Source organism: Pseudophryne corroboree, chromosome 2 (genome assembly GCF_028390025.1).
Source record: "Pseudophryne corroboree isolate aPseCor3 chromosome 2, aPseCor3.hap2, whole genome shotgun sequence".
Lineage (NCBI taxonomy): Eukaryota > Metazoa > Chordata > Amphibia > Anura > Myobatrachidae > Pseudophryne > Pseudophryne corroboree.
Window position 1 is genome coordinate 859,327,515 of NC_086445.1, and position 17,784 is coordinate 859,345,298.

Genomic DNA, 17,784 nt, shown 5'->3' on the forward strand with positions numbered 1-17,784 from the left:
CTTAACAATAAAATAAAGAGAGCATTGGTCCTGTTGCAAGCTAAAAAATATAAGGCGGATATTATTTGCTTTTCGGAGACTCATTTGTTTGGTGTTAAGACGATGGCCCTGAAAAAAACGTGGGTGGGATGGCTGTTTCATTCTACCTTTTCACAAAATGCCAGGGGGGTGTCTGTACTTATCAGAAAATCTGTAAGTTTTCATTTAGATCATAGTCAGGTGGATCAGTATGGTCGCTTTGTTTTTTCTTAGAGCCTTCGTTAACTCCACCCTTCTACATATTCTTGCAGTATATGTCCCCCCCCCCCCTTACAATAATGATGTTTTGCGACAAGCTATGTCGTTTGTTGCATTGTCACCATCTACTCCCACCATCTGTATTGGTGACTTTAATAATGTAATGGACTTATCTTTAGATAGGTGAAGAGAGAGCCCCCATACTGATCTATCATCTCCTTCTCCTACCCCCTTCTCTAATTTAACTACTGAATTGGGATTCATTGATATTTGGAGGGTCCGGTTTCCCCATGAGAGCCAATACTCCTGCTATTCGGCTACTTTTAATACATTCTCCCGTATTGACCTGGCCCTCATATCACCAGATTTGACCCCTAAGGTAACTCAGATTAAATACTTACCCAGAGGGATTTCCGACCATTCACCTGTTTTATTGGTCTTAGATCAGGGGTGGGCAATTATTTCAGCTGGGGGGCCGCTTAACACTTCCAGTGAATGTTCGAGGGCCACACACAGTCCCTAATATGAATGACAAATATTTGTAGGAGTAAGTCCTGGGCTGCGCAGAGACTGCACAAAGTAGATTTTTGCAGCTCTGCGTACACATACGATCGTACACTTGCACGGGTGAATTTACATTCCCCCTGGGGGCGGCGACTACCCGAACGCAGGACAGCAAAATTTGCAGCACAGTGATCAGGTCTGAATCAGCTTCTTAGTCAGCAGTTGCTGAAAAATAAGACCCGTTATAGGGCCCAATTCTGACCCGGTCGCAGCTGTGTATTTTCGCACAGCAGATGATCGGGTCTGAACTGCGCATGCATTGCAGTGCGCAGGCACGTCGGTCCGCCGCGCTGGGGAGCGTCGGGCAGTGATGGGATGGTGCGAACAAAGCGATCGTACAGGCGATCGCAAGGTGATTGACAGAAAGAGGCCGTTTGTGGGTGGTAACTGACCGGTTTAGAGGAGTGCACGGAAAAATGCAGGAGAGACCAGGCGTTTGGAGGGAGGGTTTCTGACGTCAGCTCCGGCCCCGATCATCCCACTGGAAGAGTAAGTCCTGGGCTGCGCAGAGACTGCACAAACTTCGGTTTCTGCAGCTCTCCTGCACATGCGATCGCTCCCCTGCACATCGATTACCCTCCTCCCCCTGTAGGCGGTGACTACCTGATCGTAGCAGTGCAAAAATCACACCCTAGCGATCAGTTCTGAATTAGGCCCATAGTTTTTTATATATATATACACAAAGTGTAGTAATCCCGGCACTCCCTCTCCAAATGGCAATGTGCTGCGGTGCCCTCCTAGAGAAACAATGCTGATCCTCAATATAATGGATGGAGACAGGCGGCACTCAAGCAGACTCAAATAGAGTGAAAAAAGCGGTCCGTTTATTGATCCAATATGGATCAATAAACGGACCGCTTTTTTCACTCTATTTGAGGCTGCTTGAGTGCCGCCTGTCTCCATCCATTATATATATATATATATATATATAACTATAAAAACATAGTATTATATATATATATATATACATATGTATATATATAACTGTAAAAACACACACACCATGTGTGTAGCCCCCTCAGCGATAGCGATGCGCGGCCCCGCACATCGCTATCGCTGCTGCTAGATTGCATGCAGGCCAATCTAGCGGGTCGCTCACTTCACCCGCTGGGTGAAGTGATCGCCCCCCCTCGTCTCCCCCCGCACGGTCAGCACAGATCGCGCTGTGCTGAGCGGCAGGAGAAATGTGTGCTGAGCGGTTCGCTCAGCACACATCTCTCCCAAATCGGCCCGTGGGTACTTGGCTTAAAAAACATATCCAGTAATAAAAAAAATAAAAATAAAAAACTGCTGAAACAAACAAACAAACAAACAAACAGCATCCTGTGTAATGCTGTTATCAATCGTATTCACAGCTCCCCTCTCCCTTAAACCCATATAGTAGTCTCTACCCCCCTTCCCCCACCCCTGAACCCACATAGCAGTCAATACCCCCCTTCACCCCTTCCCCTGAACCTATACGGCAGTCTCTACCCCCCTCCTCTCCACTCTCCCTCCTCCTCCTCCTCTCCCCCCCGCCCTCCTCCTCCTCCCCCCGCCCCCTCCCCCCCACCCGTACCCATATAGCAGCTTTACCTTAGATGTGTTTTTTTCACTGTGGCAGATCTGCTGCCCAGATTATCCACCTTCCCTGCCAGATCCGCTGCCCGCTGCGCTGCGCAGAGCCGCTGCTGCTACCCGCTGCACTCTCCTGCCGTGGCTCCGCCCCTATGCCGCCCAGCGCCTGATGTCACAGAGGAAATCCCGGTCAGCAGACCGGGTATTTCCTCAGCGGCGCTGCGTCTCGGAGCTTCGTAGCGCAATGACAAGCGGCTCAGCCGGGCCGCTTGTCATTGCACAGTGGTATGGGACAGCGGGCCAGGCAGAATCGGTTCGCGGGCCGCATCCGGCCCGCGGGCCGCATGTTGCCCACCCCTATCTTAGATCCTTTGTCTCCCCAGGGGGTCTTGTTTTGGAAACTTAACCCATTCTGGCTGTCCTTAATTGGTGATGGAGCTGATTTGCTTGCTGACTGGCGAGACTTCCAGGATTTTAACGCCTCCTGCCCTACCCCTACTGTTAAGCATGATGCATTTAAAGCCTCTATCCGTGGCTCCCTTATTAAAAGGGTGGCTGCTATTAAAAGGTCTAGTAGGGAAGAGGAATCCCGCCTTGAAAAAATTTGTTGTCAATTAGAAGCCGACTATATTTTGCACAAATCCCTCTCCTTGCATGCGAGCTGGGAGATGGCCAGATGGGAGTGGACAACGTTTCTTTTAGATAAATCCAAGCATCGGTTATTGTTCTCCAAGCATTCTCTATACTCACAGGCGGAGATTGGGTGTAGTTATCTTGCCTTCCTATCTAGGGAAGAGAGGGGTAGTATTTCTGTCCAACAGGTGTGTGATCCCCAGGGTATTATGAAGTACTCGTGCCCTGATATTACTGAAGTATTTTTTGATTACTACTCTTCACTGTACGGGTCTAAAGTGTCTTATACAATGGATCAACTGAGAGACTATCTCTCCCATATACAATTGCCCCAACTGTCTCCGGAATCTGTTGAATATTTGGATTCCCCATTCACCACTGAGGAATTAGATGCTGCTATAGCATCGTTCCCCAATAATAGGGCTCCCGGGTGTGACGGAATACCCATTGAATTGTACAAACGCTTTAAAGAATTCTATACCCCTTATTTGGTTGAACTATTTAACACTTTGACTACGGTTCTTTGCCCCCCTCGATGTCTGAGGCTATAATAATAGTAATTCTTAAGCCGGGTAAGGACCCCACCTCCCCGGACTCCTATCGCCCTATCTCCTTATTATCTAAAGATGTAAAAATTTTGGCTAAAATTTTAGCTGTTCGTTTAAATAAAGTTGTTACATCTATTGTCCACTGTGACCAAACGGGTTTTATGCCGGGGAAGTCTACGTTACAGAAACTCCGAAGACTCTTTTGCCATCTGCAGAGAGGGGACAGGTTCGAGGCGGGGGCAGTGGTGGTGTCCCTGGATGCTGCCAAGGCCTTTCATTCGGTAGAATGGGGGTACCTGTGGGAAGTGCTTCATAAATTTGCGTTCGGTCCTAAATTTGTTCGGTGGGTCCAGTTGCTCTATTCTTCCCCGGCTGCTCGTGTTTCAGTCAATGGTCATGTGTCACGACCCTTTTCACTGGAGAGGGGTACGAGGCAGGGCTGCCCACTCTCTCCGTCCCTATTTGCCCTTGCCATTGAACCGCTAGCTAGTTGCATACGTATGTCCCCGGACATTGTAGGCATTAAGGTTGGGAGCCATGTTGATACTATCGCACCATATGCTGATGATATGCTTTTATTTCTTAATGATTCTGAGAATTGGTTACTCACTATGTTGCAGTTAGTTAATCATTTTGGAACTTATTCTGGTTTACAGATAAATTGGAACAAGTCCAATATCTACCCCATATCTGGTGTTCTCCCTGATGTGACGGACTCCTCTTGCCCGCTGCAGTGGACCCTCCAGTTTAAATATTTGGGGACTTGGATCTCTCCTTGTCCGCAGGACTATGTTGCGTTAAATGTGGAGCCTGTGATACGTAATTTTAAAAAGAAGGCTCACCTGTGGAAGAAGCTTCCTCTCACTGTGATGGGCCGTATTAATTTATTTAAAATGTCTATTCAACCCAGGTATCTGTATGTGCTGCAACATTCTCTTGTGTACATACCTAAAAAAAAAATTTCCTCTATTGACAGCGTATTGAACTCTTTTGTTTGGGGAGGCGGGGCGCCTAGGGTGGCTATGAAGGCCCTGGTTAAGTCAAGTTAGATGGAGGTCTTAGCCTCTCTAATTTGAGACTATACTACTTGGCCTCTCAGCTGGTTTACCTTTCTTTTTGGCTCCTGGATGCAGGTGGGGACACATTGTTGGGGTTCTATGCCGAGTGGGTGGAGTCTCCTCTCTCTCTACTTCATTTTTTGCTATCTGGCTCTACTCTCTCTGGTCTTCCCCCTATTCTTAGACAGGCTCTTCTGGTCTGGCGATTGGCGCACACCTTTTTTGACTGGCAAGACATTGATACTGATACACCCCTGTGGTTTAATGCCTCTTATAGGGAACTACTGCCCCTATCCTCGGATACTTTATGGCGGCGGATGGGAGTTACAACATTTGCTCAGCTTTATGATAATGGTATTCTTAAATCATTTTAGCGGCTACGTGGCGACTATGCTGTTGCTAATACTGCTTTTTTTCACTACCTCCAGCTGTGTCATGCACTGCAGGCGCAGCTGGGTACGGCCCCCTTAACTATATCGGTGTCTCCAGTCAAGAAATTGCTCCTTTCGTTGGGGTCCAGGGGACACATATCTCTGATTTATGCCGCATTGAATGTGCAGGTTAATTCTCATCTGTTTGACCCCTTGAAACTTAAATGGGAAGGTAATATTGGCGATCTCTCCAATGAACAATGGATACAGATTTTGGGATCCATTTGTTATACCACCCCGTGTGTTCGATATCAGCAGGTATATTTTTATACCTTACATAGAACATATCGTACCCCAGTAATGTTGTATAGTGCACATCTTCGCTCTGATACCTGCTGTCCGAAGTGCAATGGGGAGGGTGCTGACTTTTGGCACCTATTATGGTCATGCCCAAGGTTGGCACCATTTTGGTCTGCAGTTTGGAATGATATTGTCCTTACAGAACCATAATTGCCAGTAATGAACTCTAGATTGTGCCTGTTCGGGTTAGACCTTGAAGAGACGCATTCTCTGGTCATATATCGTTATGTACTATGCTTAACCACTCTGGCAAAAGTCTTGATAGCCAGAAAATGTTTCTCCCCTGAATTACCCAATATATCTCATTGGCGGGCTCTGGTCAACGAGGTTTCTGGCCATGAACGAGCAATGTTTAGATCTAGTGACATACTGGTTAAATACTCTAATAAATGGGATAGATGGAATACGTCAGCCCTTGGAGTGGGTGGGACGTGATGGAAAGGGGAAGGCATCCTGTGTAATGTATATTGTAGCTAATACGGAATGTGATATTATGCCTGTTTGCTCTGGGGCGATGCGGGAAGCATGGAGGCTTTAGAAATGACTCCTTATTGTTGTATTGACTATATATATGCGATATGTTGCCTGCTACATGTCATATCTTGTTTAACAGATATACTGTAAATCCAATGTCATTGATGTTTTTGATATACTATTTTTTGTACTTGACATGTTTGTTGAGCTAGGTTTAGCTTCTGTATGTTTTTTTTGTTTGTATATGTAAAACACTATCAATAAAAAATTACTGAATTTTAAAAAAACCCCCAAACTTTAGTGCTAATTTACTTGGCGCAGGCGCACTGCGAACATTGCGCATGCGCAGTTTGCGACTAATCGCTCCGTAGCGAAACAAAAAATAACGAGCGAACAACTCGGAATGACCCCCCCTATGCAGGCATAGTTCCTCATTCCGAGTTGATCGCATGTAGCAACTTTTTGCTGATCGTGCGATCAACTTGACGCCGCCTATGGGGGAGTGTATTTTATCATAGCAGGGATGCGATCGCTTGTGCAGCCCTGCTATGCTAAAAAAGTTTCCTGCAAAACAAGACCAGGGTCAGACCTACTTACCATGTGCGACGGATCCAGCGACGAAGGTCCCGGGATTGCTGTCAGACATCCACCCTCCAAACGCCTGGACACGCCTGTGTTCGCCTCACCACGCCTGGAAAATGGTGAGTAGACACCCCGGAACGCCTCCCCACTGTCAATCTTCTAGCAATCGTTGCTGCGATCACTTTCAGCGCTGGCGGCATCGCTGCCCGGCGACGACCGTCGCCAGGCAACGACAACCTGCGCATTGCGGCCGCCGCGCAGCCGCAGTCCCGACCCGTTCTCACCACAGCAAAGAACCGTTGCGTGCGAACGGGTCGGAATGACCCCCACGGTTCCAACTGCATATTCTAAATATTGTTTTAATAACACCAATGTACTATAGGAATTATACCATAGTCCTGTGCAGTATAAGGTTATACTGTAGGTATTATGGGGGTAAGTCAGAGTTGATCGTAACAGCAAATTTGTTAGCAGTTGGGCAAAACCATGGCCCTCATTCCGAGTTGATCGGTCGCAAGGCGAATTTAGCAGAGTTACACACGCTAAGCCGCCGCCTACTGGGAGTGAATCTTAGCTTCTTATAATTGCGACCGATGTATTCGCAATAATGCGATTACTAACTACTTAGCAGTTTCAGAGTAGCTCCAGACTTACTCTGCCTGTGCGATCATTTCAGTGCTTGTCGTTCCTGGTTGACGTCACAAACACACCCAGCGTTCGCCCAGGCACTCCCACCGTTTCCCCGGCCACTCCTGCGTTTTTTCCGGAAACGGTAGCGTTTTCAGCCACACGCCCCTGAAACGCCGTGTTTCCGCCCAGTAACACCCATTTCCTGTCAATCACATTACGTTCGCCGGAGCGAAGAAAAAGCCGTGAGTAAAAATACTTTCTTCATAGTAAAGTTACTTGGCGCAGTCGCAGTGCGAACATTGCGCATGCGTACTAAGCGGATTTTCACTGCGATGCGATGAAAAATACCGAGCGAACAACTCGGAATGAGGGCCCATGTGCACTGCAGGTGGGGCAGATATAACATTTGCAGAGAGAGTTAGATTTGGGTGGGTTATATTGTTTCTGTGCAGGGTAAATACTGGCTGCTTTATTTTTACACTGTAACTTAGATTTCAGTTTGAACACACCGCTCCCACATCTAACAGAAACAAAACAACCCACCCAAATCTAACTCTCTCTGCAAATGTTATATCTGCCCCCCTGTACTGCACATTGTTTTGCCCAACTGCTAACAAATTTGCTGCTGCGATCAACTCTGAATTAGGTCGTATGTGTAATTCAAGTGTACAGCCTCGAACCTGATCCTTAGAGGAGGAGGTGGGCCCCCAGGCAGTGGGACCCACCGGGGGTTTCCTCTGTTTTCCTGTGGGCCAATGCAGCCCTGCATGGATGCAAGTACATGCTACTGTGGACGTATCGCACACAGGGACGGTTCTTCTCCTTGTGGCGCCCCGGGCAAAAAACAACAACACCCCGTTAGGGGTGTGGCTTAATACGGGAGCGTGGTCTGTTTACGCCCCCATTTGTAGCGCCGCTGAAAGAAAAGAAAAAGAAAAAAAGTATACTTGCATCCCCGCTCCTGATTCCAGACCTCCGTCGGCGCCGCTCCTCTCCTCAGATGCATAGACATTAGAGGTCAATTATGACCCCTAGCGTCTGTGCCACAATGCTGTGCGGTGCGTGATGACGTCAACGCGCACCGTACAGCAAAGGTCCTCTCCACGAAGGGAAACTAGACGCGTAGCGTCTGGTTCCCTTCACAGCGGGGGACCAGCGGGGGAGGCACAGCGGGGGGCACCCGGGCACTGCGAGGGGCACAGTGGCGGATCTTGCCATGGTGCGGCACCCTCCGGACGGCGGCGCCCCGGGCAAAAGTCCTGCTTGCCCGTGGCCAGATCCGCTACTGATCGCACAACACATGCAAACACCAGGTCTGATTCTGAGTCACATGCAATGCGCACACAATGCATATGTTCACGTAGTTGAGGAAAATCACACTTTGTTTACCTTTGTAAAGTTTACAAAATGGTGGATTTAGCCTTTAACTAGCTTCAAATAAATATACTCTCGATTACAATTTGTCCAAACTGAAAATAGGTGATGCAGTGTTTTGATGTTAGTTTAGTCAGGTTCTTCCAGTTGTGAGTAACATCAGTGTTGCCGACTTTCTGGCTGCCTCTTCCGGGAGAGGGCAGCCAGTAAGGCGCAGCAGGGGGCGGGGAGGGCGGGTGTGATGTCACATAGGGGCATGGTGGGGGTGTGGCTATGTAGCTGAGGCTGCACAGGGCGAGTTGAGCTTGCAGTCGCATCACTGTGGCCATGCCCTGGCTATACAAAGTCGAATCGTATTACAGGCACTGTACAGCGGGGGGCTGGGCTACGATGACGCAATTCACCAGTAATCACGTCATCGGGTCCCCTTGGACTGCCCACTTGTGCTCTGCATGTGGGTGGCCGAGGGGGAGTGCGGGGGAGCTGTGGCTCTGCGGGAGACTTGCCCACCTTCAGGGGAGCCGGGAGGGGCACACGATTTTCGTGAGGGTAGGCAAGAATGAGTGACACCAAGGGCCAGAAAGGTGGAAATTTGGCAAAAGAGATGGTTATTCAGAGATTTTACCATGAAATTTAAAGTGGCTCTCTCTTTTAGTGGCAAAACCAGTTATATTATCATTATGGGTTGGGTGTGGGTTACCGGCGGCTGGGATCTCACCGTTCAGAATGGCGGGTGGGTGGGGGGGGGGGCAACGAGTCCCTTTGCAGTCTCGCTGCGCCTGTCACACTGCGGGCTCGGTGGCAAGTGCAGGTTCTGTTCCCAGTTTACGGGTGTTGTGGACACCCACAAGTGGGAATAGTCCCTGTCAGAATTAGGGTGGTGCGGGATGTAGGTGCCGGTAATGTGACCTTATAACTACATCCCATCATTATAATAGCACTTTTATAAAACATTTTTTTAATGCCTAATATTTGACTTTATTTATAAAATTTTTAATCTTTTCTTAGTTTTTTTTCCCCCTCAGTTATTATTACCAGTTATTTATATAGTGCACACATATTCCGCAGTGCTTTACAGAGAATATTTGTCCATTCACATCAGTCCCTGCCCCAGTGGAGCTTACTGTATATTCCCTATCACATGTACACACAGACACATTCACACTAGGGTTAATTTTTGTTGGAAGCCAATTAACCTACCAGTATATTTTTGGATTGTGGGAGGAAACCCACACAAGTACGGGGAGAATATACAAACTCCACACAGTTAGGGTCATGGTGGGAATCAAACCCATGACATCAGTGCTGTGAGGCAGTAATGCTAACCATTACACCAACCATACTGCCCTGATAATCCAACAAAGAAAGCACTGATGTATATTTTCAGTACCACTGTGCATATTGGCAGACTGAACCAGTTAACCAGTACAGTAAGTAATCCTTTAACTCTCCTGGCCAGTATCGGTGAGGTAGCTCAGTATACCTAGTTTAGTTTTAATACATTGTGACAATAAACCAAACTATATATATAACTATATATATAACTATATATATATATATATATATATATATATATACAGTATGTATAGGGGAAGTGGCGGAGTGCTGGGTCAGTTGATGGTGGGCGAGTTTGTAAGCCATTGGCGGTGGCAGCAGGCATCGGTTCAGAGGCAGTAGCGGGCATTGGCTCGGCGGTGGTAGGGGTCATCGGCAGGATTCGGCGGACATTATGGTAGTGCCTCACCAGCCACTGACCTCACCGTACGCGACTGCTGTCTAGAACTACTGGGTGGGGTAACAGCATGCTGTGCAGAAATTCCTTATATCAGGACTTGAACATTAAGGCGAACACTGGTACAGGGGAAGGGCTGAAATTAGCATTTGCATATTATCGCTCCAGCAATTCCAGCAACAGGTGTTACAGTGATAGTAGCAACGTCCACCTCATCATGCACAGAGTGTTACCGTGCTCAGCCAGCGCTATTTCCGGATAAATCACAGGTTGTCTGATGTGAATGAGATGTGGAATCTCATGTCAGGAGAGACACCCATACACAAAACCCCTCAGGCAGCATGCTGCACTTAAGGGGGCTACACACGGAGCGATAATCTAAGCAATCTGACTAGATTGCTTAGATTTTCAGCAAGATCGCTCCGTGTGTAGCCCTAACAGCGATAGCGATGCGCAGCCCCGCGCATCGCTATCGCTGGTGCAAGATTGGCCTGCATGCAGGCCAATCTAGCGGGTCGCTCACTTCACCCGCTGGGTGAAGTGAGCGGCCCCCCGTCTCCCCCCGCACGCTCAGCACAGATCGCACTGTGCTGATCGCCGGGAGAGATGTGTGCTGAGCGGTTCGCTCAGCACACATCTCTCCAGCATCGGGCCGTGAGTACTGGCCTTTAGGGGGTAATTCCAAGTTGATCGCAGCAGGAAATTTTTTAGCAGTTGGGCAAAACCATGGCCCTCATTCCGAGTTGTTCGCTCGCAAGCTGCTTTTAGCAGCTTTGCACACGCTAAGCCGCCGCCTACTGGGAGTGAATCTTAGCTTATCAAAATTGCGAACGAAAGATTAGCAAAATTGCGAATAGACACTTCTTAGCAGTTTCTGAGTAGCTCCTCACTTACTCGGCAACTGCGATCAGTTCAGTCAGTTTCGTTCCTGGTTTGACGTCACAAACACACCCAGCGTTCGGCCAGACACTCCTCCGTTTCTCCAGCCACTCCCGCGTTTTTCCCAGAAACGGTAGCGTTTTTTCGCACACACCCATAAAACGGCCAGTTTCCGCCCAGAAACACCCACTTCCTGTCAATCACATTACGATCACCAGAACGAAGAAAAAACCTCGTAATGCCGTGAGTAAAATTCCTAACTGCATAGCAAATTTACTTGGCGCAGTCGCACTGCGGACATTGCGCATGCGCATTAGCAACTAATCGCTCCGTTGCGAGAAAAAAATAACGAGCAAACAACTCGGAATGACCCCCCATGTGCACTGCAGGGGAGGCAGATTTAACATGTGCAGAGAGAGTTAGATTTGGGTGTGGTGTGTTCAATCTGCAATCTAATTTGCAGTGTAAAAATAATGCAGCCAGTATTGACCCTGCACAGAAATAAAATAACCCATCCAAATCTAACTCTTTCTGCACATGTCATATCTGCCTCCCCTGCAGTGCACATGGTTTTGCCCAACTGCTAAAAAATATCCTGCTGCGATCAACTTGGAATTACCCCCATAGTACTTTAGTTATCACCTGCCACTGCAGGACACACTCCTTAGTGGTGATAGATACGCCCATAGGTGGAGTTAGACACACCCTTTGGACGGAGCATGACACACCCTCTCAGCAGTGTGGCATGTTCTACTACCAGCTAAAAGCTCCCTGAAACTAGTTTTCAAAAACACTGCAAGTTAGATTTCAGTTTGAATACACCCCACCCAAATCTAACTCTCTCTGCACATGTTATATCTGTCCCCCCTGCAGTGCACATGGTTTTGCCCAATTGCTAACATATATGCTGCGGCGATCAACTCAGAATTAGGCCCCATGTGTATGCACCTTTACACCATATTTGCCTAGTCTCCTGAAACAGCCTGAGATGCTCCTGAAAATCAGGTGACACTCGCTGTCCCTCCCCCCTATACTATATTACACATCTGAACACCCCTAACATGCCACCCATCTATCTGTATGTTCTTTAATATTGGACTCTCATTGTGGGGCTAGCCCTGTGTCCCCCCCCTGCACTGTTTATACTAATAGGGGTGACAGGTGCAAAAACAGGTACAATCCCATTCTCAGTTTCTTGATTTTTCATAATAATCTGGCTGTCTTCCCCTGTACTCTCACTCAGATGAGAAGCATAAGTATGGCAGCAGCTATCATACTTACCGTACACACACAATTCTTACTCTACAGTATATATATATATATATATATATATATATATATATATATTTATATATTTCTTTCTTTCTTTTTTAATCATGTATTTTTTATTTAGAATTTCAAAGTACAGCAGAATGGCAAAGTACAGCTATCATACTTACCACACACACACAATTCTTACTCTACAGTATATATATATATATATATATATATATATTATATAAATAGGAAGGCGATGAAGCAATCAGCGGCACTCAGGGGTCTTAATCAATAAGTAACTGTATTGAAAAATTCACAGCATGAAGCCCGTTTCGGGACTGGCACGTCCCTTTGTCAAGGTGATGTGACGTGCCAGTCCCGAAACGTTGGGCTTCATGCTGTGAATTTTTCAATACAGTTACTTATTGATTAAGACCCCTGAGTGCCGCTGATTGCTTCATCGCCTTCCTATTTATGTTATACTATCCCAGAGGGCATCGGGGCAATTGTTTGGAGCTGTGGGAGTGCCGGTCCGTGTTTCAACAATATAGATATATATATATATATATATATATATTGTTTTTTTTTATCATGTATTTTTTATTTAGAATTTCAAAGTACAGCAGAAAACAAAACGTCACTGTCTAAAAACAATAACAGTAACAACAATGATACAAAATAAAATTTGCCATCAATAAATATACATTTGAGAATAAGTGGAGTGAACAAAAATACTACATCCACAGTAACATATTTGACTGTAGCTAACAAAACAATAATAGTAGTACAATTGACCTAGAGGGACAGAGTAGCATATTATACACTGAGGGGATTCGATAGTGGCTCGTAACATCTACCCAGTCTAGAACTACACCAGCCATCCCACTTCTCAGAGAATTTAGTGATACAGCCACGCAGTTTGAACATGTGGCGTTCATGCTAGACTACCTTGTTAACTAAGGCTCTCCGTTTATAGATATTTGGAGGATCAGTGGAGAACCAGTCTCTGGCTATAACCACCTTAGCTAATGTAGTAAGACAAAGGACATATCTATAAACCCTAACCGAGTGTGTTTCCTCAAGATCCAAACCAAATAGACACAATTTTGGGGTAATAGCAGGTAGCGACGGAGTAGTGACTATCACACCTCTCCATACATCTTCCCAGAATAAATAAACCTTACTCTACAGTATTTATTGAGAGTATACATGTAAGACACTGATTATAAAGGTTTAAGAGTGGATTATACCTTCTAAGAGATGTTTGTATTAAATATCAAATACTTTTACTTACATACAAGTAGTGATGAGCGGGTTCGGTTCCTCGGAAACCGAACCCCCCCGAACTTCACCCATTTTACACGGGTCCGAGGCATACTCGGATTCTCCCGTATGGCTCGGTTAACCCGAGCGCTCCCGAACGTCATCATCCCGCTGTCGGATTCTCGCGAGATTCGGATTCTATATAAGCAGCCGCGCGTCGCCGCCATTTTCACTCGTGCATTGGAAATGTTAGGGAGAGGACGTGGCTGGCGTCCTCTCCGTTTATTAATAATATTTGTGCTACTGCTTATTGCTTAATTGTGGGGACTGGGGAGCAGCTATATTATATAGGAGTACAGTGCAGAGTTTTGCTGACCAGTGACCACCAGTATACGTTGTCTGCCTGAAAAACACTCCATATCTGTGCTCAGTGTGCTGCATATATCTGTGCTCACACTGCTTAATTGTGGGGACTGGGGAGCAGCTGTATTATATAGGAGGAGTACAGTGCAGAGTTTTGCTGACCAGTGACCACCAGTATACGTTGTCTGCCTGAAAAACACTCCATATCTGTGCTCAGTGTGCTGCATATATCTGTGCTCACACTGCTTAATTGTGGGGACTGGGGAGCAGCTGTATTATATAGGAGGAGTACAGTGCAGAGTTTTGCTGACAGTGACCACCAGTATACGTTGTCTGCCTGAAAAACACTCCATATCTGTGTTCAGTGTGCGGCATATATCTGTGCTCACACTGCTTTATTGTGGGCACTGGGGACCACCAGTATATTATATAGGAGGAGTACAGTGCAGAGTTTTGCTGACAGTGACCACCAGCATATATAGCAGTACGGTACGGAAGGCCACTGCTCTACCTACCTCTGTGTCGTCAAGTATACTATCCATCCATACCTGTGGTGCATTTCAGTTGTGCGCAGTATATATAGTAGTAGGTCATTGCTATTGATACTGGCATATAATTCCACACATTAAAAAATGGAGAACAAAAATGTGGAGGTTAAAATAGGGAAAGATCAAGATCCACTTCCACCTCGTGGCCGAGACGATGAAATGCCATCAACGTAGTAGATAGTACATAATAGAGAGCATGTAAAATCCAAAAAACAAAAGTTCAGTAAAATGACCCAAAAATCAAAATTGAAAGCGTCTGATGAGAAGCGTAAACTTGCCAATATGCCATTTACGACACGGAGTGGCAAGGAACGGCTGAGGCCCTGGCCTATGTTCATGGCTAGTGGTTCAGATTCACATGAGGATGGAAGCACTCATCCTCTCGCTAGAAAAATGAAAAGACTTAAGCTGGCAAAAGCACAACTGTGCGTTCTTCTAAATCATAAATCCCCAAGAAGAGTCCAATTGTGTCGGTTGCGATGCCTGACCTTCCCAACACTGGACGGGAAGAGCTTGCGCCTTCCACCATTTGCACGCCCCCTGCAAGTGCTGGAAGGAGCACCCGCAGTCCTGTCCCTGATAGTCAAATTGAAGATGTCACTGTTGAAGTACACCAGGATGAGGATATGGGTGTTGCTGGCGCTGGGGAGGAAATTGACAAGGAGGATTCTGATGGTGAGGTGGTTTGTTTAAGTCAGGCACCCGGGGAGACACCTGTTGTCCGTGGGACGAATATGGCCATTGACATGCCTGGTCAAAATACAAAAAAAAATCACCTCTTCGGTGTGGAATTATTTCAACACAAATGCGGACAACAGGTGTGTTGCCTTTGTCAAGCTGTAATAAGTAGGGGTAAGGACGTTAACCACCTAGGAACATCCTCCCTTATACGTCACATGGACCGCATTCATCAGAAGTCAGTGACAAGTTCAAAAACTTTGGATGACAGCAGAAGCAGTCCACTGACCACTAAATCCCTTCCTCTTGTAACCAAGCTCCTGCAAACCACACCACCAACTCCCTCAGTGTCAATTTCCACTTTACACAGGAAAGCCAATAGTCCTGCAGGCCATGTCACTGGCAAGTCTGACGAGTCCTCTCCTGCCTGGGATTCCTCCGATGCATCCTTGAGTGTAACGCCTACTGCTGCTGGCGCTGCTGTTGTTGCTGCTGGGAGTCGATCGGCATCCCAGAGGGGAAGTCGGAAGACCACTTGTACTACTTCCAGTAAGCAATTGACTGTCCAACAGTCCTTTGCGAGGAAGATGAAATATCACAGCAGTCATCCTGCTGCAAAGCGGATAACTCAGGTCTTGTCAGCCTGGGTGGTGAGAAACGTGGTTCCGGTATCCACCGTTAATTCAGAGGCAACTAGAGACTTGATTGAGGTACTGTGTCCCCGGTACCAAATACCATCTAGGTTCCATTTCTCTAGGCAGGCGATACCGAAAATGTACACCGACCTCAGAAAAAGAGTCACCAGTGTCCTAAAAAATGCAGTTGTACCCAATGTCCACTTAACCACGGACATGTGGACAAGTGGAGCAGGGCAGACTCAGGACTATATGACTGTGACAGCCCACTGGGTAGATGCATTGCCTCCCGCAGCAAGAACAGCAGCGGCGGCACCAGTAGCAGCATCTCGCAAACGCCAACTCGTTCCTAGGCAGGCTACGCTTTGTATCACCGCTTTCCATAAGAGGCACACAGCTGACAACCTCTTACGGAAACTGAGGAACATCATCGCAGAATGGCTTACCCCAATTGGACTCTCCTGGGGATTTGTGACATCGGACAACGCCAGCAATATTGGTGGTCATTCCGAGTTGTTCGCTCGGTAATTTTCTTCGCATCGCAGTGATTTTCCGCTCACTGCGCATGCGCAATGTTCGCACTGCGACTGCGCCAAGTAAATTTGCTATGCAGTTAGGTATTTTACTCACGGCATTACGAGGTTTTTTTCTTCGTTCTGGTGATCGTAATGTAATTGACAGGAAGTGGGTGTTTCTGGGCGGAAACAGGCCGTTTTATGGGAGTGTTTGAAAAAATGCTACCGTTTCTGGGAAAAACGCGGGAGTGGCTGGAGAAACGGAGGAGTGTCTGGGCGAACGCTGGGTGTGTTTGTGACGTCAAACCAGGAACGACAAGCACTGAACTGATCGCACTGGAAGAGTAAGTCTCGAGCTACTCAGAAACTGCACAGAGAAGTCTTTTCGCAATATTGCGAATCTTTCGTTCGCAATTTTGATAAGCTAAGATTCACTCCCAGTAGGCGGCGGCTTAGCGTGTGCAAAGCTGCTAAAAGCAGCTTGCGAGCGAACAACTCGGAATGAGGGCCATTGTGCGTGCATTATATCTGGGCAAATTCCAGCACATCCCATGTTTTGCACATACATTGAATTTGGTGGTGCAGAATTATTTAAAAAACGACAGGGGCGTGCAAGAGATGCTGTCAGTGGCCCGAAGAATTGCGGGCCACTTTCGGCATTCAGCCACCGCGTGCCGAAGACTGGAGCACCACCAAACAGTCCTGAACCTGCCCTGCCATCATCTGAAGCAAGAGGTGGTAACGAGGTGGAATTCAACCCTCTATATGCTCCAGAGGATGAAGGAGCAGCAAAAGGCCATTCAAGCCTATACATCTGCCCACGATATAGGCAAAGGAGGGGGTATGCACCTGACTCAAGCGCAGTGGAGAATGATTTCAACGTTGTGCAAGGTTCTGCAACCCTTTGAACTTGCCACACGTGAAGTCAGTTCAGACACTGCCAGCCTGAGTCAGGTCATTCCCCTCATCAGGCTTTTGCAGAAGAAGCTGGAGACATTGAAGGAGGAGCTAAAACAGAGCGATTCCGCTAGGCATGTGGGACTTGTGGATGGAGCCCTTAATTCGCTTAACCAGGATTCACGGGTGGCCACCGTGCTCGATTCTAGATTTAAAACCTACGTTGTATCTCTCTTTCCGGCAGACACAAGTCTGCAGAGGTTCAAAGACCTGCTGGTGAGAAAATTGTCAAGTAAAGCGGAACGTGACCCGTCAACAGCTCCTCCTTCACATTCTCCCGCAACTGGGGGTGCGAGGAAAAGGCTAAGAATTCCGAGCCCACCCGCTGGCGGTGATGCAGGGCAGTCTGGAGCGAGTGCTGACATCTGGTCCGGACTGAAGGACCTGCCAACGATTACTGACATGTCGTCTACTGTCACTGCATATGATTCTGTCACCATTGAAAGAATGGTGGAGGATTATATGAGTGACCGCATCCAAGTAGGCACGTCAGACAGTCCGTACGTATACTGGCAGGAAAAAGAGGCAATTTGGACGCCCTTGCACAAACTGGATTTATTTTACCTAAG